The sequence below is a fragment of the Mobula hypostoma genome, chromosome 8, assembly GCF_963921235.1.
Source record: "Mobula hypostoma chromosome 8, sMobHyp1.1, whole genome shotgun sequence".
NCBI lineage: Eukaryota > Metazoa > Chordata > Chondrichthyes > Myliobatiformes > Myliobatidae > Mobula > Mobula hypostoma.
This window is the reverse complement of record NC_086104.1, coordinates 121,759,506-121,786,198: the sequence shown is the minus strand read 5'-3', so window position 1 is coordinate 121,786,198 and position 26,693 is coordinate 121,759,506. Positions and strand designations below refer to the sequence as shown.

The window sequence follows — 26,693 nt, the reverse complement described above, 5'->3', positions numbered from 1 at the left end:
GGGTAGCCTCCAACCTGATGGCATGAACATCGACTTCTCTAACTTCTGCTAAGGCCCCACCTCCCCCTCGTACCCCATCTGTTACTTATTTTTATGCACACATTCTTTCTCTCACTCTCCTTTTTCTCCCTCTGTCCCTCTGACTATACCCCTTGCCCATCCTCTGGGTTCCCCCCCCCCCACCTTGTCTTTCTTCTTCCCGGACCTCCTGTCCCATGATCCTCTCATATCCCTTTTGCCTATCACCTGTCCAGCTCTTGGCTCCATCCCTCCCCCTCCTGTCTTCTCCTATCATTTTGGATCACCCCTCCCCCTCCAACTTTCAAATCCCTTACTCACTCTTCCTTCAGTTAGTCCTGACGAAGGGTCTCGGCCTGAAACGTCGACTGCACCTCTTCCTAGAGATGCTGCTTGGCCTGCTGCGTTCACCAGCAACTTTGATGTGTGTTGCAATGACGGCACAGTCGTTCCCGTTCCCTGGACTCGGGACACGGTAGCGCTTATCTTACCCGCCCCTCCTCCAGCCACTGACCTATGCGCTCGGATACAGGTCCCTGGTAGCCGAGAAGAGTGGGGGGCTTTCGATTCAAATCCCACCGGTCAGAGGGAAAGGTTCGAGTTAGGAGCGACCTGAAACTAGAGCGCTTCCTCCCGTCAGGAGAAAAACAGTCGCAAGAAGCAGAACCGGTTCTTCCTGCTCCTGCTTCCGAAAGAAACCGAAAGTGAATCGGGTATATATAGGTGCTGAGTCAGAAGGGGGAATGCGAGCAGTAGATGGTGGTACGCAGAGTTGCATGGACGGTGCACACACAACGCTGGAGCAGCTCAAACCGAGCGGGTCTGCAGAGTAATCCTGGTGTCTGTGCAGCGGATCACAGCATCATTCCCTTTGCTGAATGTGCTCACGCAGAGTGAGCAGACCGTGACTACCAAGCGAAGGTGTGTAGGGTCCGGGATGGGGATACCTTGGGTTGGCGATGGAGGAGGTGGCGGAGGGGGATACCAGTGTTGACGCCGCGTCCCGCATAAAGAAACGGGCGAGGGAGCTGAGCCCGGCAGCCCGAGACGTGACTGGCCGTGCCCTCCCGAGTCGAAGTCGGGGTTTCAACCTGAGGCGGGACGGCAACTCGGGAGCCCAGCGAGAGAAATGTGGGAGTTTATTGTCTGTTGCATTGCAAAACTAACTTGTCTCTGCGTGTCTCTGTCATTCTGTCTCTCTGGGTCTCCCTCTTTCTGTCTCTGTCTCTCCGTCTGTCTCCGCTGTCTCTCTTCTCTTCCTCCCCCTCGCTCTCCCTCCCCTCCCCTTCTCCCTCACCCTCTCTCCGCCTCTCTCCCCTTCCCCTCTCTCCCATCACCCTCCCCTCTCCCTCCTCTCACCTCTCTCCCCCTCCCCTCTCGCCCCCAATCTCCCCTCCCCCTCCCCATCTCTCCCTCTCCCCTTCCCATCTCTCCTTCTCCCCTTCCCCTCACCCTTTCTCCCCTTCCCCTCCCACTCTCCCTCCTCCTCCTCCCCACTCTCCCTCCTCCCCACTCTCCCTCCTCCCCTCTCTCCCTCCTCCCCTCTCCCCCTCTCTCCCCTTCTCCCTCTCTCACTGCCCATCACCCCATCTCCCCTTCTCTTCCCCCTCCCCCTCCCCTACTCTCCATCCCTCTCTCCACTCCCCCCCTCTCTCCCCATCCCCATCGCCCCACTCTCCTCCTCTCTCCCCCTCTCTCTCCCCTCCCTCCCCCCTCTCTCCCCTCCCCTCTCTCTCCCCTCCCCCTCTCTCCCCCTCCCCCTCTCTCACTCCCTCCTCTCTCCCTCCCCCCTCTTCCCCTCCCCATCGCCCCACTCTCCCCCTCTCACCCCCCCTCTCTCTCCCCTCCCCCTCTCTCTCCGCCTCCCCCTCTCTCTCCCCCTCCCCCCTCTCTCCCCTTCTCTTCCCCTCCCCATCCCCCCTCTCTCCCCCTCCCCCTCTCTCCCCCTCCCCTTCTCTCTTCCTACCCCCTCCCCTACCTCTTATGCCCTCCCTTTCTCAGTCTCCCCCTCTTCCCCCTCCACCTCCCCTCTCTCCCCTCCCCATCACCCCTCTCTCCCCCCTCTTTCCTTCGCCCCCTCTCCCCCCTCCTCTCTATCCCCTCCCCTTGACCCTCCCCCTCTCTCTGACTCCCCTCCCCCTTTCTTTCCCTCCCTATCCCCCTCTCCCACTCCCTGCCTCTCCCTCTCCCTCCACCTCCCCACTCTCTCCCTCTCCCGTCCCCCCTCTCCCCCACTCCATTGCTCCTCTCTCTCCATCTCTTCCCCTCCACCTCTCTCTCTCTATCTCTTCCCCTCCACCTCTCTCTCTCCCCCTCCCCACTCCCTCTCCCCTAACCCTGTCTCCCCCTTCCCCCCCACCCCTCTTCCCCCTCCACTCCCCTCCCCATCTCCCTATCTCTCCACCCACTCTCACCACTCTTTCCCCCTCTCCCCTCTCCCTCTGTCCCCCTCCCTGTCACCCTCTTCCCCCTTTCTTGCCCTCCCCATCACTCCTCTCTCTCCCCTCTTTCCCCCTCCACCTCTCTGCCCCTCACCCCTCTTTACCCCTCCCCAACTTCCCCTCTTTACCCCTCCCCAACTTCCCCTCTACCCCCCACTTCCCCTCCCCTCCCTCCCTCTCCCTCTCCCCATCTACCCCCACTACCCCTCCTCCCCTCACCTCTCCTCCCCTACCCTCTTTCCCCCTCCCTTCTCTCCCCCTCCCTTCTCTCCCCCCTCTTTCCCCCTCCACCTCTCTGCCCCTCACCCCTCTTTACCGCTACCCAACTTCCCCTCTACCCCCCACCTCCTCTCTCCCCTCTCCCCCTCCCCCTCTACCCCCACTACCCCACCTCCCCTCACCTCTCCCCCTCTCTTCTCTCCCCCCTCTTCTCTCCCCCACCCCTCCTCCCCTCTACCTCCGCTTCCCTCTCTCCCCCTCCCCACCCCCTCTTACCCTCCCCAACCCCTCTCTCCCACCTCACCTCCCCCCTCCCTCTCCCCCCTCTCCATCCCCTCCACCTCCCCACTCCTGCTCCTCTCTTCCCCCTTTCCCCCTCCTCTCTCCCCATCACCCTCTCTCCCCACCCCCTCCCCATCCATCCTCTCTCCCTCCCTCCTCTCTCTCCCCCTACACCCCCTCCCACTCTCTCCCCCTCCCCAACTCCTCTCTCTCCCCCTCTTTCCGCCCACCCCTCGCCCTCCCTTCTCCCCCCCTCCCCCTCCCCTCTCCCCCTACCCCTCTCCCCCCTCTCTCTCCCCCCCTCTCTCTCCCCCCTCTCTCCCCCCTCTCTCTCCGCCCCATCTCTACCCTCCCTCTCTCCTCCCCATCTCCCCCACTCCCCCTCTACCCCCACTCCCCTTCTCACCCCTCCCCCTCTCTCCCTACCCTCTCTCCCGCTCTCCCACCTTTCCTCCCCCTCTCTCACCCCTCCCCCTCCCCCTCTCCCCATCTCTCCCTACCCTCTCCCCGCCTCTCTCTGCTCTCTCTCCCTCTCCCTTCACTACTCCCCCTCTCTCTCCCCCTCTACCCCATCCCCTGTCTCCCCTTTCTGCCTCCCTCTCTCCCCTCCCTCTCCCCATCTCTCCCCTTCTCCCCCTCCCCTTCTCCCCCTCCCCTTCTCCCCTCCCCTTCTCCCCCTCCCCTTCTCCCCCTCCCCTTCTCCCCCTCCCCATCTCCCCCTCCCCATCTCTCCCTACCCTCTCTCCCACTCTCCCTCCTCTCTCCTCCCCGTCTCTCACCCCTCCCCTCCCCCTTTCCCCATCTCTCCCTACCCTCTCCCCCTCTCCCCCCTCTCTCTCCCCTCTCTCTCTCTCTCTCTCTCCTAATTTTAAAAACATCATTAGTGTCTCTCCTCAGCTTGTAGCAACGTCAGTTCTCCCTGTAACTTGTGCTGCCTAACCTCCCACACTATCCACAACAGCCATCCATGTTGTTATCCAGGTCATTCACGGGTCCCAGTAAAAACCCTGCAGAACACCACTAGTCAAAGTCCTCTGGTGACAATGAGTTCCATCAGCACCCCCACCCCCCGCGCTGTCTTCTGTCGGGCAATGCCATTCTGAATCCAAATGGTAAATTCATGCATCTTAATCTTCTGGATGACCCTACCATGAGGGGTATGCCAAACGGCTTACCGAAATCCATGGAGAGAAAACATAAACGGTTCCAACTTTGTCAATGTCATGGTCCAGTCCGGTCCGTGAAGTCCATATTTCCATTCACAGTCTGGTCCATCGATCCTTATTCTGGGTTTTCCTGTTTTCTCCCTTGTTCTGTTGGGTGCCTTAATAGAGGCACCTGATTCTCATTTTGGGCTGGCACATAAATACCTCTGCAAACCAGGGATTGTTGGCTGGATTGCGGATTGGGACTTGTGGGTTGTTGCTGGAAGCTGGCTGTGTTTTGCTTGTGGTTTGGAACCTGTTGAGGGAAAGAGAGTGGGGAAGGAACAGAAATTGCTGGGAGGGGGTCGTGTGGATCCAGTAATGGCGGACAAGATGAGATGGGGGGTTGAGGGAAAGGAAGTGGAGAAGGAGCGGGATAGGGACTTGGGATCAGAGGTAGGCAGCTGGGGAGAGATGGATTATTGTGAAGGGAGAAATAAAGGGAATGAGGAGGTAGTGAGGGGTTGGATGAATGAAAACTAAGACAAAGGAAATAAAAGAATAAGAAATGATAGTGGAGAAAGCTCTGAAAGTGAGGAAGATGAACAAGCTCGGAGAGGAGGTGTTGTCATAATTAGGTTTAATGAGAAGGCTCAGGGACATATGAAGAAAATTAACCCGTTTGTGCTAACAACAACTCTGGCAAATAAGATAGGGGAAATAGTATTTGCAAAAGTCCTTAATGATGGCAACTTAATGGTAAGATGTATGAATGAGGAACAACTTGAGAAAGCACTCAAGCTAAAAGAGATAGGAAAATGCAAGGTGGAATACACTGGGAGGGTGGGAGCACAAAACAGTGGTTGTAAAGGAGTGATCACGGGGGTACCAATGAGTATAAATATGGAGGAGATAAAGAGGAATATCAAAGGAGGGAAAGTAATGAATGTTCAAAGACTGAAAACAACAAAGGAGGGAGTGAAAAAGGAAAGTGAATCAGTATTGATTGAATTTGAAGAAGAAAGAGTGCCAAGGAAGGTGTTCCTGGCTTTCATGAGTTACCCAGTAAGGGTGTATGTGCCAAAGCCACTGAGGTGCTATAATCGTCAAAGGTTTGGACACGTGGCTAAAAACTGTAAAAGGCAGAGGAGATGTGCTAGATGTGGGGGTGATCATGAATATGGAAAGTGCGGAACAGGAGTGCAACCAAAATGCTGCAATTGTGGAGGAGCTCATAATGTGGCATATAGTGGGTGTGAGGTTGTGAGATGGGAGAATAAAATTCAAGAAATAAGAGTGAAAAGAAAGATCACTTATGCAGAAGCTGTAAGAATGTCAAGAGAACAGAATAATGCTCCTAATGAACAGGGAGCAATAGGGATACGAGAGATGCAACAAAGAACAAATGACAGGATCTATGTAGACATAAAGGCTCTAGTAACATTCATTGCAGGAGTGATTAATAGTACGGCTGAGGTAAAGTCAAAAAGTGACAAAATTCAGCTGGTGGTCAAAGCAGCAGTAAACCATTTAGGGTTAGTAGGACTGACATGAGAGGAAGTGAGGGAGAACCTCACTAATCAGTCAAGCCAGGAAGTGTCATGTGTTGGTTAATACTAATTATGGTGATTCTTTCACAATGGAATGCAAGGAGCTTACTGGCCAATAGCCAGGAATTCAAGCACTTTGTTAAAGAAATGGTTGTAAAACCGGATGTAGTGTGTATCCAGGAAACTTGGTTGAAACCAACTTTAGACTTTGTGGTATATGGGTATACAATGATAAGGAAAGATAGAAATCTAGGAGGAGGGGGTTGTGCTATGTTAATCAAGCAAGGTATACCATATAGGGTACTTGAAAAGGAGATGATCAGGAATACATAGTGGTGGGAGAGAGGGGAGGGAGTGGTTATAATTAACTACTATAATCCATGTAAAAGGTTGGATTTGTACAGCCTATTAAAGATACAAGGACAAAACAGACATAAAGTAGTGTGGTGTGCAGATTTCAATGCTCATAGCACAATATGGGGGGATCAGATTACAGATCCAAACGGAAAGATAATTGAAGATTTGATGGAAGAAAGGGATTTGGTGTGTATGAATGATGGTAGCGGCACAAGGATAGACATAACAACAGGAACTGAGTCAGTGTTAGATATTACGTTAGTGTCTAATACCTTGGCTGGCGTTAGTAACTGGGGAGTTTGGACTGCTTCAACAGTAGGCAGTGATCACTACCCAGTTTTGTGTTCAGTGGGTGAAAGAGTTGAAGTAAGACCAGGTGGTGGAACTCCAAAGTGGGTGTTTGGAAAAGCTGATTGGGGTAAGTTCCAGAAGTTGAGTGAAGAAGCATTGACAAAGATTGATATTTCTGGAAATGTAGATGAATTAAACAATCAGGTGACTTCAGCAATTATCATGGCAGCAGAAGGATCTATTTCCAGGAGTAAAAATAGGATGAATAGAAAACTGGTACCATGGTGGACAGAGGAATGTTGTCAGGCTGTAAAAAACAGAAATAGAGCATTCAGGCTAGTTAAAAGAACCCATAATATGCAGCATTTGGTTCAATATAAGAAAGCACAGGCAGTGGTGAGAAGAACTATACGTCAAGCTAAAAGGGCAAGTTGGAGGAGTTTTTGCAACAAAATAGAAAGAACAACACCTGTGGGAGAGATATGGGGAATGATTAAGAGGATGGGAGGAGATGGAAGGGAATGGGAATATCCAGTAATGGTATCTGAGGAGGAAACTGCAGTCTCCAGTAGGGATAAGGCTGAGATCATGGCCAAGTCATTTGTACTGATACACAGTTCAGAAAATTTGTCTGAAGAGGGGAGAAGGAGAAGGGAAAGAATAATGAGCCAACACCCAGGTGTATTAAACAAGAGGGAAGGAACAGATGATATAATTGATGATCCATTTACATTAGCAGAAATGGTGAGAGCAATAAAGAGATCGAGACCAACCTCCCCAGGGAAAGATCTGATATGCTCTGTGATGCTAAAAAATCTAGGAGAAGGAGCACTCTTAAAGTTGCTGCATTTTTATAACAGAGTGTGGGAGGAGGGAAGATTACCAAGTGCATGGAAAGAAGCAATAGTAATTCCAATAAGGAAGCCTGGCAAGGATCTGTCAAAACCCACTAGCTACAGACCAATTGCATTAACATCAAGTATATGTAAGATAATGGAAAGGATGATAACAGAAAGGTTATCGTATGAGCTTGAGAAAAGGGGAATGCTGGCAAGTTATCAGAGTGGTTTTAGAAAGGGAAGGAATTCCATGGACTCAGTGATAATGTTAGAGACTGAAATAAGGAAGGCCCAGGCAAATAGAGAGTAGTGGCAGTGTTCTTTGACATTGAAAAAGCCTATGATATGATGTGGAAGGAAGGATTATTAATTAAACTGCACAAGATGGGGGTTGGTGGGAGAGTTTTTAATTGGATTAAAGGTTTTTTGTCTGGTAGAAAAATTCAAGTTCGGATTGGATCAGAATTATCAAAACAGTACATAGTGGAAAATGGCACACCTCAAGGTAGTGTGTTTAGCCCATTACTTTTCATCATTATGATCAATGATGTCTTCACAAAGGTACCAGTGGATATAGGTGGGTCACTGATTGCGGGTGATGGGGCCTTGTGGAAAAGAGGCAGGAACATGGAGCATATAATCAGGAAACTACAAGAAGCAATTGATGAAGTGGTGGAGTGGGGTTATGATTGGGGATGTAGATTTTCAGTAGATAAAACTCGAACTGTATTTTTTTACCAGGAAAAGAGTTGACGTAGGGAAGAAGTTAAGGATGTATGGGGTTGAATTAGAAAGGGTTGCATCATTTAAATTTCTGGGAGTTATATTTGATTCACGATTAACATGGGCAGACCATATCAGGAAAGTTGAGGAGAAATGTAAAAAAGTAATAAATGTGATGAGATGTTTGACTGGTAGGGAATGGGGAGCAAGTTGTTCAGCGGTGAAGAGAATGTATGTGGCTTTAGTGAGATCTGTGTTGGACGATGGAAATATAGTATATGGATCAGCAGCTAGGTCTCTTATAAGGAAACTGGATGTGATTCAGGCTCAGGCCTTGAGAGTGTGCAGTGGGGCTTTTAAAACATCCCCAGTGTCAGCCCTACAGGTAGAAATGGGAGTAATGCCTTTGGAACTAAGAAGGATGCAACTGATGGCAAATTACTGGGCTAACTTGCAGGGGCACAATGATTCTCACCCTACTAAAGGAGTGTTGCAGGAGTGCTGGGAAAATGGGAGGTTTCAGAGGGATACCTCTAGTCGGGTAGGGAATGATATCGTGAAAGAATGTGGAGTGTTTGATCTAAGGATCTGTCCTTCAGTAGTTTATCCGATTGTAGCTCCATGGAAGCTTGTATGGCCTGACATAGACTGGCATTTGTTAGAGGTAAAAAGGAAAGGGAGATATAAAACAGATTTGGTAAATGCATTTAACTGTCATGTGATGGAAAAGTATAGTGATTATACTCACATTTATACGGATGGTGCGAAGGAACCTGAAACAGGAGTGACAGGGTTTGGGGTGGTTATACCAGCAAAAGAAATTGGAATCAGCAGATGAACATCTAATAAGTTAGGGGTGTTTACAGTGGAGATGCTGGCGGTGTTGGTTGCGTTGCAATGGGTGCAGAAAGCCAGACAAGTCAAAGCATTGATATGTTCAGATTCATCCTCAGTTCTAGCAAGTTTAAGGTCTTTTCACACAAACAGTCGGCAAGATGTACTTTATGAAGTCCTTCAGTTAGTTACAAGAATTGCAAATCAGGGAGGTCAGGTAAAATTTCTATGGGTTCCAGCACATATAGGGGTGAAGGGGAATGAGAGGGTGGATGAGTTGGCAAAGAGGGCGTTAAAGAAAGAAAATGTGGAAATGCACATTAGTATCAGTAAAGCAGAGGTTAAGTGTGTAATCTGGGAAAAAGTCAACCCAATGTGGCAAGAAAGATGGGACAGGGAGGGGAAAGGGAGGCATTTATATCAAATACAAAAGAGTGTTGCAGTTACTAGGGTAGGTAATGGAAACAGAAGAGAGGAAACTGTGTGGACTAGGTTAAGGCTGTGGCACTGTGCATTAAACAAAACATTGAAAATGATAGGGAAACACCAGACAGGATTGTGTGAGGAATGTCAGGAAGAGGAGTCAGTAGAACATGTAGTTTTGTGTTGCAGGAAGTATGGGATACAGAGAGAGATGATGAGAATTAAACTAAGGGAATTGGGGGTGCAGGAATTCACATTAAAAGGGTTGCTGGGCATGGGTGAGAGAGCACAGGTCTGGGTATTTTTAGCGTTCTTAAGGGGTACAGGGGTTTTTTATAGGATATGACGGATAAACAGGAATAGGGTACTAGGATGGGCAAAGATGGGAGGGTAAAGTGTAGGTGTGTGTGTGCACGTGCACGATTGGGTGAAGGGATTTAGAATATATGTCTAGTGCACATTCCGGAGCAGAGGGTGGTGGTAATGCACCATTAAGCAGGATGCCAACCGCCGTAAAACAAGATACAGACAGACAGACAGATTGTTGGCTGGACTGTTCCCTTCTCCTTGCCTGTATCCCTGTCAAGTTGAACCGCTGGAGTGAGACCGGAGCCTTGCCACGCCAAGATAAGGAACTATCATTGAGTTTGGAACTCTGTCTTTGTGTCCCTGTGTTTATTGTCCGTGTCAAAGAAGAGTCCCAGCCCTAGGTCCTGTTCCCAAGGAAGGGTCCTGGCTCTGTGTTCTGTGTTCCTGTGTTCCATGTTCCAGGTGCCGTGTTCCAGTCCTGTCCAAGACAAGGCTTTGTGTTCTCTTCCAGTCCAGGAGTCCCTTGGCAGTTTACCTCGGCAAGTGTCCTCAGCAGTCATCCTGGCCCTGTATCCTAGAAAGGGTCCTGGCCCTGTGCTCCATGGAGGAATCCCAGCTCCGTACCCAAGAGCCTAACCAAACAGAGTCCAAGAACCGAGCCACATCCTGCCCTGGAGTACCTCGGCCAGTCCACGTCCAAGGCTCTGAGCGTCCAGTTCAACTCTGTGTTCCTGTGTTCCAAGACCAAGACCAGGCACCGTGTTCCAGCCCTGTCCAAATCTGAGCTTCGTGGCCTCATCTAGTTCCCATGCCTTGCCCAGCCCAGGAGTTCCTTGCCCAGCCAGGTGCTGGGGTGCCTCGTCCTGTGCTGGGGTGCCTCGTCCTGTGCTGGGGTACCACGTCCTGTCCTGTAGCCACGTCCTGTCCCTGCCAAGATCCTAGTCCTGAGTCCTAGCCTAGACCAGGGTACCGGTTCCAAGTCAAGACCCAGGATCCGAGTCCCAACCGAGACCCAGGTTCCGGGTCCTTGTCCAGGCTCTGGTTTCAGAGTTCTGTGTTCCTAGTCCAGGGTCCTTGTTCCTAGTTCCACGTCTGGGTCCCGTGTTTCTAGTCCAAGTCCTAGCCCAGGCCTTGAATCTAGTCTCGTCCAGGGCCTGTGTCTGTATCCAGCTACGCTTTGTCCTGATTACGCTTTGCTGTCTCCTAGGTTACCCTCTGATCAATTCTTGCTTCCCGACTTCCCTTGCATTCTTGATAATCTCATGGCCCAGTTCCTAGTACTTCAGTGTCTGTGTCTTGCATTTGGGTCCACCATCAACACCCACTTGAAACGGTCAATCATCTTCGTCATCTCCTTCAAAAATGCAGTAACCTCTTTTAGACACAATTTCCCCGACACAGCACCAGGCTGATAGACCCTAATTAGGCTGACAGTCCCTAATTAGGCCATGGTTACATGGAAACATTTAAGATCAGTTGGAGCATTGGGAGGGGATAGAAAACTGGTTAGACTGGTTCCGAACTCAAACTCTGGCCGCTGTTGTCAGTTTCTGTCTGAAGTGGGATCAGATTCTGTAGAGTTCACTCCTCACCTCGACCTATCTTTCTCCTCAAGTCCATCACTGCCTGTATGTGGTTGTTCATGGTCGGAATTGCTGCTGGTAAGTAGGGTAGGTCACATAGGGCAGAGGGAGATTTTCCTTTTGTCCAGGGTGGAGAGAGCTTTATTGTGTGTCCGTTTCCTGGGAGTGTGTGATGGGGCAGTGTGGAGGGAGCTTCACTCGGTGTTTGGCCCCAGGACTGTGTGATGGGATGCTATAGAGGGAGCTTCACTTTATCTCTAACCCTGGGAGTGTGTGATGGGACAGTGTGGGGGGAGTTTCACTCTGTCTGACCCCAGGGGTACGTGATGGGATGCTGTAGAGGGAGCTTCACTCTGTCTAACCCTGGGAGTGTGTGAGATGGGACAATGTAGAGGGAACTTCATTCTATGTCTGACCTTGGGGGTGTGTGATGGGACAGTGTGGAGGGAACTTCATTCTATGTCTGACCCTGGGGGTGTGTGATGGGACAGTGTAGAGAGAACTTCACTCTGTGTCTGACCCCTTTTTAAAAAAAAAAAATTCTTTATTACAAATATCGGAGCTATACAATATATATAAAACAGTGTCTAACACAATTACTTCGCTACAAATAGACAATACACATTAAACCAAAATATTCCCATCTCTATCAATGACGGCAATTACCTCCCGCGGAGCCCAATGTTCCCGGAATGCCTCTATTGTCGCCGTGGACTGTGCGTATTCCTTTTCAATATTCACCTGAGCACGAACATACCCCCTAAACATAGCCAGGCAGTCCGCCCGGGGAGATCCTCCTGCCACCCTTTTCCAGGAGCCACGGGTGGCTATTTTCGCCAGCCCCAGGAGCAAGTTGACAAGGACATCCTCATCCCTCTGTGCCTCTCTGCTTACTGGATGACCGTATATAAACAAGGTGGGGCTAAAACCAGAAGGCGGGAAGCAGCCCATGCAAATACACAAAAAGGGGCTGCAATCTCACACACTCCATGTACATGTGGTACACGGTCTCCTCCAGCCTGCAGAAGTGACATGCGGCTGAGTGATCCGTGTACAAACTAAAGAATTTATTACAGGGCACCACTTTATGCAGCAGCCTCCATCCCAGATCCCCCAGGTGCATGGGAAGAACCCCCTCGTAAAGGGACTTCCACTGGGGACCCCCCTCACCTCCAGGTGGAATGACAGATGGCCATGGCGTGTCGGGACGGTGGACAAGGGCTAGGAAGTGGAGGGTGTGGAGCAGCAGCCCATAGAGGTACCTCCTACTTGCATCCCTTAATGGGATTGTGGGTGTCGATGAGAGACGGCTCAAGTTGTGTGGACTCGGCTCTCGGATAAGATTGTGGGGCCTGGGCCCGACGAGCAGCTCAGCCTGAGTTGGTCCACACACCTGAGCCGCACTGGCATCCATTGAGGCAGGGCAAGGGTCAGCCAAGACTCCACCCTCTGCCAGAGGAGGGAATTCCTGGCCTGAGGCAACCATGTTCCAGACTCTCAGTAGGTCCTAATAGAAGCCGGGCAGCCTCTGCAAAGCAGCACGGCTGACGCCCGCCGGTGGTAGCTGCATATCTTTGTGAAGACAGCAGCCCCTCCGGAGGAAGAAAGCCGCCAACACGTGCTACCTGGGAGGGTGCTCGGCGTACAGGAATCTCTGCAGAGTCCTGAGGCGGAGAGCTGCCAGTCGTGTGCGTACACACACCAGCGACTGTCCGCCCTCTCCCACTGGGAGACTCAAGATCGCTGCAGAGACCCAGTGTTTCTCGTTGACCCAGAAGAAGTCCATTAACTTCCTCTTCATTCTCGCAACAAAAGGAGCAGGAGGGGCCAAGGTGACCATCCGGTACCACAACATGGAGGCCACCAGCTGGTTTATGACCACCACCCTGCCTCGATAGGAAAGCACCCTGAGAAGGCCTGACCAGCACCCCAGCCGGGCCATGACTTTTGTCTCCAGGTCCTGCCAGTTCGCCAGCCAGACCTCCCCAGAAGGACTCAGGTAGACTCCCAGATAGAGAAGACGTCTGGTGCTCTACTCAAAAGCTCTCATCTCCGGCAGCGAGTCCACCTGCCACTGGCCTACTAAGAGTCCGGAACATTTCACCCAGTTGATCCTCGCGGAGGATGCCGCCGAGAAAACTTTTTGGCACTCGTGCATCCTCCGTAGGTCACTGGGATCTGTCAGCATGAGGAGTACGTCATCGGCGTAATGTCCGGTTCGCGCAGAACCAAACCTGTCAGCCTTCGCTGAAGAGAATGGCTCGATACAGCTCGCATACAATTGATCAGACATGGGGCACTCCTGACGTACTCCTCTTCTGAAGGGAATGGGTGCTGTCAGTGATCCGTTAATCTTAACTAGGCACTCTGCGGCAGAGTATAGGAGCCGAACTCAGTCCACAAAGTGTTGTCCAAACCTAAAAGCCTGCAGAGTGCCCAGCAGGAAACTGTGGTCTACCTGGTCAAACGCCTTCTCCTGGTCAAGAGAGAAATGCTGCCGGGGACGCAGTCTCCTGGAGCAGGTGGATCAGGTCTCGTACTAGGTGGACATTGTCCTGGATGGAGCGGCCCAGGACCGTGTAAGATTGGTCAGGATGGATCACCTGTCTCAGTACTGAACCAAGACGGTTGGCCATACCCGGGCGAATATCTTGTAGTCCGCGCACAAGAGGGAGACCGGGCACCAGTTCTTTAGCAGGCGGAGGTCTCCCTTCTTGGGCAGTAGGACCACAACAGCTCTCCGCCATGAGAGGGGCATTTCACCGGTGGCGATGCTCTCCCCTAGGACAAGACTGTAATCATCCCCCAGGACATCCCAAAAAGCCTGATAAAACTCCACACTCAATCCATCTAAGCCAGGGGACCTGCCCCTCCGGAGTTGCCGAAGGGCAGTAGACAGCTCCTCCCGAGTCGCGAGTGTCCAGACGCACTGCGTCCTCTGGGCTGACCTTAGGCAAATCTTTCCAGACCTCATTACACGCCTCTGCATTTGACAGATCTGGTGAGAATAAGGACCGATAGAATGAACGGACTTCTTTGTTAATTCCGTCAGGGTCCGTGATGGAGGAGCCATCAGCAGCCAGCAATTCCACTAGCTGCTTTTGGACTCCCCGCCACCTCTCCAACGAGTAGAAGAAGGGTGAGCCACGGTCCAAATCCTGCAGCATTTGGATCCGTGACCTCACGTACGCACCTCGGGACTGCTGGAGCTGCAGATTCCTTAGTGCGTCCTTCTTCTCCTGGTACTCCTGCCATAGCTGATGGTCTCCAACGGTCGGACCGAGACGGGACTCCAGGTCAAGCAACGCTTTCTCAAGCCGCTCAATCTCAGAGCCTCGCCTCTTTGTCGACCCCCTAGTGTACTCCCGACATAAAAACCAGATGTGGGCTTTGCCCACATCCCACCACAGCCGTAGGGAGTAGAACTCTCTCCGTCTCTCCCTCCAGGTGACCCAGAACGTTCGGAACGAATCCCGGAATAACTGTCCTCCAGCAACCGGTTGTTAAAATGCCAATACCCGTATCCCACCTGAGGGTGTAGTGGAGTAAATTCCATCCACACAAGGTGATGATCCGAGCACGACACTGGCCGCATGGAGGATGCCGACACGTGGGAGACATAAGCTCGAGGGATATACAGACGGTCTATCTGGGAACCTCCCTCTCTGGACCTTCTTGAGAAGGTGCTAGAGTTGGGGTGAAGATTCCACCAGCTGTCCACCAAGTCAAAGGAGCCGACCAGCTCCTTTAACTTTTTTGCCGATGCTGGGTCGCGCTGGAGGCCAGAGCAGTCCTCCGCCTCGAGGGTACAGTTGAAGTCTCCCCCGAGGATGACGCAGTCCCCAGGATCTGCATCACACCGCACCTCGGAGCATACACATTGATAAAATGCACAGGTACACCATCCAGGCGCACAGCCAGGTGGAGCAGACAGCCGAACACAACATCTTGGACTCTTATGATTTCTGGCTGGAAGGTCGGGGCCAACAGGATCGCCATCCCGCTGGAGTTGGAGCTGGGGTGGCTCATGTAGACCCCGCCCTGCCACTCCAGGAGCCAAGCAGACTCGTCCCCAGGGATGGTATGGGTTTCCTGCAGGAAACTCACCACATATCTCCCATCCCGTAGGACTGAGAAATTGTTATATCTGCGGAGAGGGCCCCTGCTTCCGTTTACATTTAGGCTCGCTATGGTAAGTTTCATGTCGGGAGCACACTAGGCCTTGGCACCAGTACCCTTCCCGCTGAGAGGGGTGGCGCCCTCAACCACACTACCACGAAAAAAAGCAAGAGTACTCTTTGCTTTCTGGGCCCAAGTGGTGTCAACACCACCCTGTAACCCACCATCTCCCGAAGGAGCGAGGCTGCTTCTCGCTCTGATGTCCCCCACCAGGTCACCCAGGAAGGATTTCAGCTGTCGCCTGTCATTCCCCGACACAGCATTCCTCTTCTCCTTCCCCTTCCGTCTGAGGATGACTCACAGGGATTCACCAGCCTCGGCATGCTAGACCAGCGAAGTGAGGCTAGTTCAGGCCGATGCTTTGCACCTTCAGAGTTAAGAATGAACTCTCTAATTTCCTCCACCGGTATCAATGGGAATTTCTCAGGAGGGGTGAGGACGTCCAATGTCTCACTATCACAGGAGTCTCCCTCCAACCCCTCACTGCAAATAGATCCCCCATCTTCCTCCTCGTGTATTGTAATAGATGGTTTCACTTGTAACCCACACTGCACAGCGGGTACCTCACTCATACCTGCCTGCTCCACCGTCGCATCAGTCTTATCCACAGTTACGACAATGGAGGGATAATCCCCAGGGACTCCCTGCAGGCCATTAGTTGATGGGGTCGGCATGCAGAGCATATCACCCTCCATATGAGACAGGTATGAAGGGGACCCCAGCATCTCTGGTCCATGGGATTCACCGGCAGCCCGATGCTGAGAGTGAGAGAGCTCGGTCTCCTCCCCTCTCATATTATTCGATACACTTGCCTGCAGGGATGTGCTAACTACTAAGTCCTGGGTGGAGGGCTCCAGGTCTGTCTTAGTTGTGCAAACAGGGCTAGCACTACCTTTCTGCACAACCGCACCACCTACCGCAGGACTGGTAGCTACATCAGGAGATTCAGGGTTAGAACCAACCTCCACCCGGATTCCCACCCCTTCCTGGGACTCCCCCGCACCTACATTCCCTGCCCTCTTGGGGAACGTTCCCTTCTCCTCTTCACGCCGGACGAGCACACAGGTGCAGGATTCACTGAGGGGCGGCACTCTCCACTTCCATCATCCCGTCCACCTGCGCACCTCACCGAGCCTCCCGCTCCACTTCAGGGCAAATGGGCGTGAGCTCTGTGGTCTCGGGGGCCGACTTCTTAGTGTGTTTGGACTTCTTCCCCGCTTTCTCGCTCCGCACAGGTTCCACCCCATCCCCCGCCTGAACCCCCCTGCACTTAGCCTCAAGATTTCCCACCTGAACCACCGGGGCAGGAGCAGGGACTGAAACAGATGCTGGAATAGGGGCAGGGTCAGGGGCAGGCGCAGGAACAGGAATAGGATCAGGGGCAGAGGTAGCTGGGGCACTGGTGCCCGAAGTGGGCTCCCTAGGGTTTTGGGTGGTAGGACAGTCCCTCCGAAAGTGCCCCACCTCCCTGCACACATGGCACCGTGGGCGCTCGGAGCTCCAATACACCTGATAGTCTACCCCCTCATGCCGGACAGTAAACCAGCCCTCAGCATCGTCCTCCCTTTCCAGCTGCATGAGTACCTGACGCCGGAACGAGAGTACGGTACGGAGGGTGCATCTCTTAAATTTGTGACTGATGGCAGTTATCTCCAACTTTGCTTGTCCCAAGTGGGCTAGTGCGGGAAGCAGGTCCTCGTTGAGAATGAAAGGTTTAACTGAGGACGATATGTTGCGTGGGAGCTACCACCAGCTCCATCTGTAAAAAGATGTTTTCCACTTTGATCCCCCTACTGAGAGCCCGATGCATCATTCCTCAGATAAAACTCTGCCTTCCCAAACTCTGTCCCGGTGGCCAAATACCATCCTTCCCCACCAGGTCTTCCATGGCCTCCGCACACTTTTACAGGGTAGTTCCAGGACGCAAAATACATTCCATCCCACGTTTTACATTCACCGACTGAAACAGGGCATTGTCCGGGCTGGAGAGGCAGCCGCCTTTGCATAACTCCCTGAAGGCCTGCGACGCCCGGGAGACCGGTCCGGCACGTTGGCACTATGTCCAAATCAAGAAATACACGGCAGTGCCGGTTAAAAAGTCCTGCAGCGAGTCAAGTAACTGGCCGGAAAAGTTTGTCCTGGACAGTACCTTGCTGGCTCAGCACCGGGAAAGGCTCCGTCGGTCCTGCAGAATTCCCAGGCCGTGAGAGGTCAAGACATCTCCACAGACGCTTCAGCTCCTACACCGAACGAGAATCAGGAAGGTAAAGGAGGAGGGACGTTGTCCCGATGTCAGTGGGGGAACAACGGCGTTTGTCTCCCGTTTTTGGAGTGAACCGGCTTCCTGGCGAGTTGCCAGTGGCCGCAGCTGAGAACTACGCAGTTAGCAGCCGCCAACGAACCAGTCCAAACTGGCAGAAAAACTCCAAATGAAGCTTCCACACTAACCCAGCCACTCACTCAGATGTCCAAGAGACATTTCAAACCACCTCCAATGTATCTCACGACCTTAATACAGCAGTTTTTCCTCGATTTCTCCCAGCTGAATCAGAACAGCTCCTCACTGTGTCTGAATCCGGGAGTGTGTGACGGGATGGTGTAGAGGGAGCTTCACTCTGTGTCTGACCCCGGGAGTGTGTGATGGGATGGCGTAGAGGGAGATTCACTCTGTGTTTGACCCTGGGGGTGTGCGATAGGACAGTGTTGAGGGAGACTGTGTCTGACCCCAGGAGTGCGTGATGGGATGGTGTGGAGGGAGCTTCACTCTGTGTCTGACCCTGGGGGTGTGTGAGGGGATGGTGTGGAGGGAACTTCACTCTACGTCTAACCCTGGGAGTCTGTAATGGGACAGTGTAGAGGGAGATTCACTCTGTGTCTGACCCCAGGGGTGTGTGAGGGGGTGGTACGGAGGTGAAGGTGGGGAAGTGATCTCACCCTCCCCTACCCCAGTGACCAGGGACGCACTTCTCTCGACAGGTCAGCGTGGCACCTGCCATTTCACTCGGGATACCAGCTCTCTCAGCTGCCCCTGCCTCCCGAATGCTGGGCAAAGCCTGCACCTTCGCAGCCTCCGAGAACCTTTCCGGGACACCTGCATCAAGGGTAAAGGAGACAGACTGTGCTGTCGGAACAGCCGCCAGGCCAGGGTAGATGCCGGCCGTGTTAAACTGATCTACAGCTGGATTATCCACCACACTGTCTACTGTGAGATCGGCTTCGGCTTGTCAGGTAAGTGGCAGGGAGAAGTGAGGTGTGTACAGTGAGAACCCAGTACTCTAGGGTCCCACTATTCTCATGATTTTTCATCTGGAAATGTTTCTTTTGCCTCCCACCACATCACGAGAGCCTGCAGTTTCCCATGCTGTCCTCTAACTTAGAACTGTTTGCTTTAGATTAGAATAAAATATACCTTTACAATATTATGGTTAATTTACTATACCTTGTTATGGGGAAATTCAATCTTGTTTCTTGTTGAGGACATGACTTTATTTGTTGGGGTCTTGGTTACACTGGCTGCTGAGGTGTCTAAAATGGCTTCTTTGTATGTTATATAAAATGGCTTTTCTGTAATAATAACTGCAATGTAAGGAGTTCTCTCTCTCCCTACTTGTTTGGGTTATATTATTGATAAGGGAGGGAATGAGTCAATGAGTGTCCATGTTAATCTGATTCCTAAGCTCCGAACCCTGGGCCTTAGCACTCAGATCTGCAGCTGGATCTTCAACTTCCTCCCAGGCAGGACCCAGATTGTAAAAATAGGGGACAAGCTCTCCTCTACAATCACTCTGAGCACCGGTGCCCCACAAGGCTGTGTACTCAGCCCCCTGCTGTACTCACTGTACACCCATGATTGTGTAGCCAAGTTTCCATCAAACTCGATATAAGTTTGCTGATGACACCACAATTGTAGGCCATATCTCGGGTAATGATGAGTTTGTGTTGTTACTTGCTCAAGGAGATCTGTTTTTTTTGTGAGAATGATGTAATGGTCTTTTGGAGGTCACCTGATGTGATTTTCCCGCCGATGTGAGGTCACGTGATGACATGTGCCCGGTGACTATATAAGGGTTGACCCAGGTGACGCAGTTAGTTTTTGAGTTTGTAGATTTCCAGGTAGAACGTGCTGTATCTTCGTTTCTGTTGCGTGTTTGTTTTTGTGACGCAGTTTCATTTTTAAAACGGTTGTACGTTCTGTTGAAAGACTCCATATTACTTGGACTGGGAATTTGTGGCTGGAAGTGCCAATTTACTCAATTCGGACAGTTTTTGAAGGTAGAGTGAAGAATTCATCGAAGTGAAGGATCGAGAGAAGTCAGCATCGTTTGGCAGTTTAATAAAGGATCGACCTTATTGAGGCTTCGTTGGAGAGAACCTGCATCGAGATAACTCTTGCAATAGGGCAATGAGTTCATGCACAAAGGCTGTCTCTCTCTAAAAGTAATTTAAGGTCAGTCGATTTAAACTGTTTATTTTCGGCATCGGAAATCCTGTGGACAGAACTGGCAGTAAAGGTGCATCGGTGAAGAAATCCTTCTCCAGAGAAGTCTCTCCCAATTGAATGTGTAAAACTGTTGGACTTTCGAAGTTACCGCTTTAAGAACTATATCTGACTGTATCGCTTTAAGAACTGTTTTCGCATTTAACGCTTTAAGAACCAGAGCCGAGTGGAGTTGGTGAACGGCTGCGTACCTGTTAACCTCCAGTTAAAGTTTTCCTTTGTTTCTTTTTTCCTTATCGTTTATACGTGTTTAATAAATGTTTGGTTGTTTTTATAAAACCTGTCTCGATTAATATTCATTGTTGCCGGTTACGTAACAGAGTACAGAGAGGAAATTAAGAACCTGGTGGCATGGTGCGAAGACAAGAACCTATCCCTCAACGTCAGCAAGACAAAGGAATTGGTTGTTGACTTCAGAAGGAGTAGCAAACTGTACGACCCCATTTACATCGGTGGTGTGCAAGTTGGACAGATCAAAAGCTTTAAGTTCCTCGGGGTCAAAATCACAAATGACCTGACTTGGTCCAACCAAGCAGAGTTCACTGCCAAGAAGGCCCACCAGCGCCTTTACTTCCTGAGAAAACTAAAGAAATTTGGCCTGTCCCCTAAAACCCTCACTAATTTTTATAGATGCACCATAGAAAGCATTCTTCTAGGGTGCATTTCAACCTGGTATGGAAGTAGTTCTGTCCAAGACCGAAAGAAGCTACAGAAGATCGTGAACACAGCCCAGCACATCACACAAACCGATCTTCCATCCTTGGACTCACTTTATACCGCATGCTGTCGGAGCAGTGCTGCCAGGATAATCAAGGACACGACCCACCCAGCCAACATACTTTTCGTCCCTCTTCCATCCGGGAGAAGGCTCAGGAGCTTGAAGACTCACATGGCCAGATTTGGGAACAGCTTCTTTCCATCTGTGATAAGACTGCTGAACGGATCCTGACCTGGATCTGGGCCGTATCCTCCAAATATCCGGACCTGCCTCTCAGTTTCTTTGCACTAACTTACTTTCCATTTTTCTATTTTCTACTTATGATTTATAATTTAAATTCTTAATATTTACTATCGATTTGTAATCCAGGGAGCAGGAAGCGCAGAATCAAATAACGCTGTGATGATTGTACGTTCTAGTATCAATTGTTTGGCGACAATGAAGTATAAAGTATGTCGGTAGGTGTGGGAACCTGAGTGAGTGTGCGGGTTTTTCGGGAGGAGAACCGAAGAGGAAGGACGTGCTGGACGCGCCCTGGTCGACCACCACGTTTGGTCCCAGGCGGCGGGTGGAGGAGGTCGGAGGAGATCGAATGGTAGAAAGAAGACCCTGTTAATTGAGCTCCAATGGTAGTGCACGAAGTTGTTGAACTCTGATAAGTTTGGCGACTTTTACTTTCCTTTTATATTGTATCTCTATTAATTACATAGTTCCAGTAAGATCTATAAAGTGTAATCTGTAAATCGTACATTGTGTGCTGTCTGATATTTGATGTGTGAGTTTGAACCAGGGTGCATTACACAGCAACTACGCAAACGTGAGACACGGTTTGGCGGGCGGACGGGTTTCCCCTGGATAAACATGAGCCGATAGCCCTGAGCGTTACACTTGTGGGGGCCATCGTCCAGGGTTGGATTCTGTGGAAGCTGTGTAAATTGCAACTTTAAGTTAGTGCAGAGATGGACCTGGATAAGATTGCAAGCTGGTGTGTGTCCGAGGAAGTACCGGTTAATCATGCGTGTGTGTTAAGTGGGGTGGATTTTCGCACTTCGGAAGAAGTGCTAGTGCGAGGGTTGAGTCTGATTAAAGCTATCGGTAAGGTAGAACTCGTAGCTAGAAGGTGCGGTAAAGTAGTGGAATCCAGCTGGGTGTTGGTTCGTACGAGTGCTGATGTCATGACGTTGGAACTGCCAGCGACGGTCAGCGTCCTGGTGGAGGTGGTGCTGTGGGGCCTCCACACCCTCCCGGAGGACGAATGTGAGGGGACACTGGAGGAAGAGTTTGATGAGGCACCAGGGGAGGTGCCAGTAGCCAGTGGTGGAGGGTTGAAGGAATTTGCGAGGGAACAAGTTCTCAGGGTAATGAGGGAAGAGGGACAAAAGGGGTCAGAGTAGGAAGGATTGGTCAGGCCCCGTTCCCCAGCTAGAGGTGAGACCTCCGAGTTGGCAGCCGCCATTACCTCCCTGGTGAGAAGGGCCGAGGGGCCCCGCCCAAAGCTGAGAATTTTCCCAGGAGCCATGCCCACCCCGGAAGGGGAGGATGATTATGAGACATGAATCGAAAACACGTCCCAGTTGTTAGGGGAGTGGCCAGGCTCGGATGAGGAAAAGAGACTGTGATTGGTGGAAAGTTTGCAGGCAGTGGCGGCTGGTGTCGTCTGGAGACTGAAAGCTGAACAGCTCTTGACTTCCCTCGCGGAGTATCTGGAAGCTTTGGAGGGTGCGTTTCGATTGACGGGAGGTTCCTGGGAGCTCTTAGTGGAGTCTCAAAACATGCGGCAGGGAAGAGGGGACAAGCTCTCAAAATACATGTTTCAGCTGGAGATAATGCTTAATGGGTTGCTGTGCCGAGGGGTAGTGAAGGCAGACGAGGTGGCGAAGTTGAGGATGAATCAGATATCTAGGGGTTCCCTGGGGGAGGGCAAGCTGGCTTGGAGTTTCCGGCAGTCCTATAAAAGGAAACCCCCCTCCATCATTCGGTCAGCTGATTAGAGAGGTGCGGGAGGATGAGAGCGTGTTGGGCCGGAAAGAGGACTCTGGCCACCGGGGTCGATCCTCAGCAGTACGGAAGGTGGTGGCCGGGTTGAGAACCGAGCAACCCAAAGGGGTCCCAGGTGGGTAGGGACCCCTCGCATGAGTGGATTGACAGGGAGAGCACCCACTTCAGGGGGCAGGCCACGCAGAGAGCTGGGAGTGGTGGGTGTCCCGGGAGGAGAGGGGCGGTGGGTAGCGGGTGCTATAACTGTGTGAAAGAGGGGCATTTCCAGTGGGAATGTGAGTGGCAGGAGGTGTGCTACAGCTGTGGGGAAGAGGGACACTTCCGGAGGGATTGTGAGAGACAAGACGCCCCATGGAGTGCAAATCCCCGGACAACTAAGAAGGGAGAGGTGTCAGGAAACTTAGGAGAGATCAGTGAGGGAACGGACTGGAGTCTCTGGAGGAACACGTTCCCTGAAATCTACCGTGGCACCCCCGCAAGCCCAAGCCCTTATTCCGGAAGGATTAGTGGGAACCCGCTCCAGCGTGTCCCTCCAGATAGAGGGAATCTTTGCAAGGGCCATCCTTGACACCGGGTCACAGGTCACCTTATTGTACCGGTCGTTCTACAACAAATATCTAAAGCATTTGTCCGTAACCCCGTTTAATGCCCTAGAGATTTGAGATATAAGTGACGGTGATTACCCGTACGATGGGTACCTGCCAGTGAGATTGGAATTCTCGGAGGGCGATGTGGGAGTATCGGAAGCCTTTGAGACGCTGGTGTTGGTTTGTCCGGACCCGGTGGAAACATGTGGCACTGCCCTTTTGGTGGGGACTAACTCCCCTCTGGTGCGACGGCTCCTGGGAGCCTGTAAGACGAAGGTGGGGGAGAACTTTCTGGAGACCCTCTCGGTACACCCAGTGTTTCGAGTGACGATTGAAGGAGTGGGTGACCACAGGGGGCTGGATCCTGAGTTCAAACGAGGAACGGTGTGGTGCACTCAGGCGAGGCCTAAGGTGATACGACCAGGGGAGGTGGCACTAGTGTTGGGGACCCACAGATTCCCCGGAGTACCGGCAGGCGAGGCCCTGCTAGTAGACGCCCCAGACGACCTGGAAGGGGAGTCCCAGTTCCCGGCTGGGGCGCTGGTGAGACCTGAATTTCAGAGGCTCTCGGTTGTACAGGCACGGCGGATGGGGGTGATGGTAAGGAACACAATGGAGAGGGAGATCACCTTTAAGCGGGGGATGCCCCTCTCGCACTTGTTCCTGGTTACGGTGATGTCTAGCGCCCCCGTGAGACCCACTGGAGGAAAACTATTGGAGAACGGGGGGCTGACCGAGGAGGCCTTTAATTTTAAAGACTCCCCTGTACCGCTGGAGTATAAGAGCAGGCTGGTGGAGAAGATGCTGAAGCTAGGGGATGTCTTTTCTCAGGGCGAGTTTGATGTGGGCCATTCCAAGAGCACTTGTCACACTATCCGGGTGACAAATGACACCCCGTTTAGAGAAAGGTCGCGGCGGTTGGCTCCAGCTGACGTGGAAGATGCGCGGCAGGACTTGCGCCAGTTGAAGGACGTGGGGATTATTGCGGAGTCCCAGAGCCCCTATGCGTCTCCCCATGGCAGTGGCTAGGAAGAAAAATAGGAAAGTATGCATGTACGTGGACTATAGGACCCTGAACCGGCGCACAGTTCCCGACCAGTATACGGTCCTGAGGGTTGAAAACGCATTGGCCTGATTGAGTGGGACGCAGTGGTTTAGTGTATAGGATTTGCGGAGTGGGTATTACCAGATTCCAATGAGTGGGGCTGATAAAGAGAAGATGGCCTTCATCTGTCCCCTGGGATTCTTTCAGTTCAAACGAATGCCCCAAGGCTTATCGGGGGCCCCAGCCACCTTCCAGCAGCTCATGGAGAGGACAGTGGGGGATATGAACTTGCTTGAGTTGTTGGTGTATCTGGATGAGTTGATAGTGTTTGGATCTACGTTGGAGGAACATGAGGAGCAGCTGCTGAAGATGCTGAGTCGGCTGAAGGAGGAAGGGTTAAAACTTTCCCTGGATAAATGTCAGTTCTGCAAGACGTCTGTCAGTTATGTCGGACACATAATCTCGCGAGATGGAGTGGCTACTGACCCGGCTAAGATAGATGCAGTGACCACATGGCCGAGACCCCAGACTGTGAGTGCCTTGTGCTCGTTTTTGGGGTTCTGTGGGTACTATCGGCGAATCGTGAAAGGAAATAAGTCACACATTGAACCAGCTTTTGTGTGGCTATCTCCCCATGGGGAAGAAAAGGAAGGGAGACCGAGGGCAGGAGGGTATCTGAACCCACTGGAGCCCTTTGGATCGAGGTGGGATTCCCAATGCGAGGAGGCATTCCAATCGCTGAAAAGGGCGCTAACACAGGCCCCGGTGTTGGCTTTTGCCGACCCCCCGGAAGCCATACACACTGATGCCAGCCGAGAGGGGCTGGGGACTGTCCCGAACCAGGAGCAGGGCAACGGATTGAGGCCAGTGGCGTTTGTCATTGGAAGTTTGTCGCCTTCTGAGAGAAACTATCCCACTCACAACCTGGAGTTTCTGGTGCTGAAATGGGCGGCGGTGGACAAGTTGAGTGACTATCTATACGGGGCCAAATTTGCGATAAGGACAGACAACAATCCTCTCTATTCTGACCTTGGCAAAACTGGACGCTACTGGGCATCGGTGGTTGGCGGCCTTGCCTGCATATGAGTTCAATCTGAAGTACCGGCCAGGGAGACAGAATGTCGATGCAGATACTTTATCTCGTCGGGCGCATGAGGGATCGGGCACGGACGAGCAGGAGAGTGTCCCTGCCCTGGAAGTGAAAGCCATGTGTCAATTTGTGAGCGACACTGACGCAGGAGACCTGATGGGGCCGGATCGGGCAGTGGATCAATTGGGGGCTGATGATGACGCGCTACCCACTGTGTACTGTAATTTGACTGCTCTGAAGAACAGGCAGTTGCTGGAGTTGAGCCCCAAGGAAGTGGGGGCAGCCGAGCGAGATGACCCGGGCGTTGGCACTATCTGGTACGCAGTTAAAAAGGAGGTCACGGCTCAGGCGGAGAAGACGAAACATGCCTGAGTGCCCTGACTACTGAAGGAGTGGCCTCAGTTGAAGCTGAAGAACCAAATCTTATACCGGGTCATGTCACTCCCAGACCGCCCCCGGCGTTGCCAACTGGTCCTGCCTGAGAAGTATCGGAAGACTGTGCTCAAGTCACTACATGATGATTCCGGGCATTTGGGGGTGGAAAAGACCTATGGATTAGTCAAGGACCGGTTTTACTGGCCCCGGATGAGGGGGGAGGTGGAGGAATACTGTAAGACCTGTAGCCGTTGCGTCAGGAGGAAGACCTTGCCCCATTATCCCACTTGCAGAGTGCGGGACCCATGGACCTGGTGTGTATGGATTTCCTGTCTATTGAGCCAGACACCAGCAACACCGCTAATGTCTTGATCCTCACGGATCACTACACTAGATATGCGCAGGCTTTTCCGACTAAGGACCAGAAAGCAACTACAGTGGCGAAGGTGTTATGGGAGAAGTACTTTGTTCATTATGGCCTTCCTCGGCGGATCCACAGTGATCAGGGACGGGACTTCGAGAGCAGGCTTATCCATGAATTGCTGGATATGCCTGGGATTGAAAAGTCCAGAACCACCCCCTATCACCCGCAGGGTGATCCTCAGCCCGAGAGGTTTAACCGGACCCTGCTGGACATGCTCGGCACTTTGGAGATCGGACAGAAGAGTAAGTGGAGTCGGCACATCGCCCATTTGGTTCACTGTTACAATTGTACTCGCAATGACGCTACTGGGTACTCGCCTTATTATCTGATGTTCGGGCAGGAAGCGAGGTTGCCCATTGATCTGTGTTTTGGGACTGAAGCAGGTGAATTACCTTCGAAGCCACATCTGAAGTACGTGTCCGATATGAGGAGAGATTTGAAAAGGGCGTACGAGTTGGCTGAGGCGGTGGCCACCAAGCAGAATCAAGGGAACAAGAGGAGGTATGATCAGAAAGTGAAGTTCGCCCAACTTATGCCGGGAAACCGGGTCCTTATCCGGAATTTTGGACCACCAGGTAAGCACAAGTTGGCGGATCACTGGGCGGCCTCTCTATGTGGTAGAGAGCCAGATGCCGAAGCTATCTGCTTACCGGGTGAGACCAGAGGATGGGAAGGGGCCTGTTAAGGTGCTCCATCGGAACCACCTACTGCCCCTGGGTCAAGAGGTGCAGGTAGACCAGGAGGCCAAATTGGAGTTTACACCTA

At 52.0% G+C, this 26,693-nt stretch overlaps 1 long non-coding RNA gene across 1 annotated transcript in view; it reads left to right on the top strand.

Moving 5' to 3' along the window:
- Positions 1 to 440: 440 nt before the first annotated feature.
- The window catches only part of LOC134350237 (uncharacterized), a 40,093-nt gene continuing 13,840 nt past the window's right edge, over positions 441 to 26,693 (top strand). Inside the window, exons 1-2 of the long non-coding RNA XR_010018854.1 lie at positions 441 to 939; positions 18,170 to 18,421. This is a non-coding gene — a long non-coding RNA (uncharacterized LOC134350237). The remainder of the gene's footprint in view (positions 940 to 18,169; positions 18,422 to 26,693) is intronic.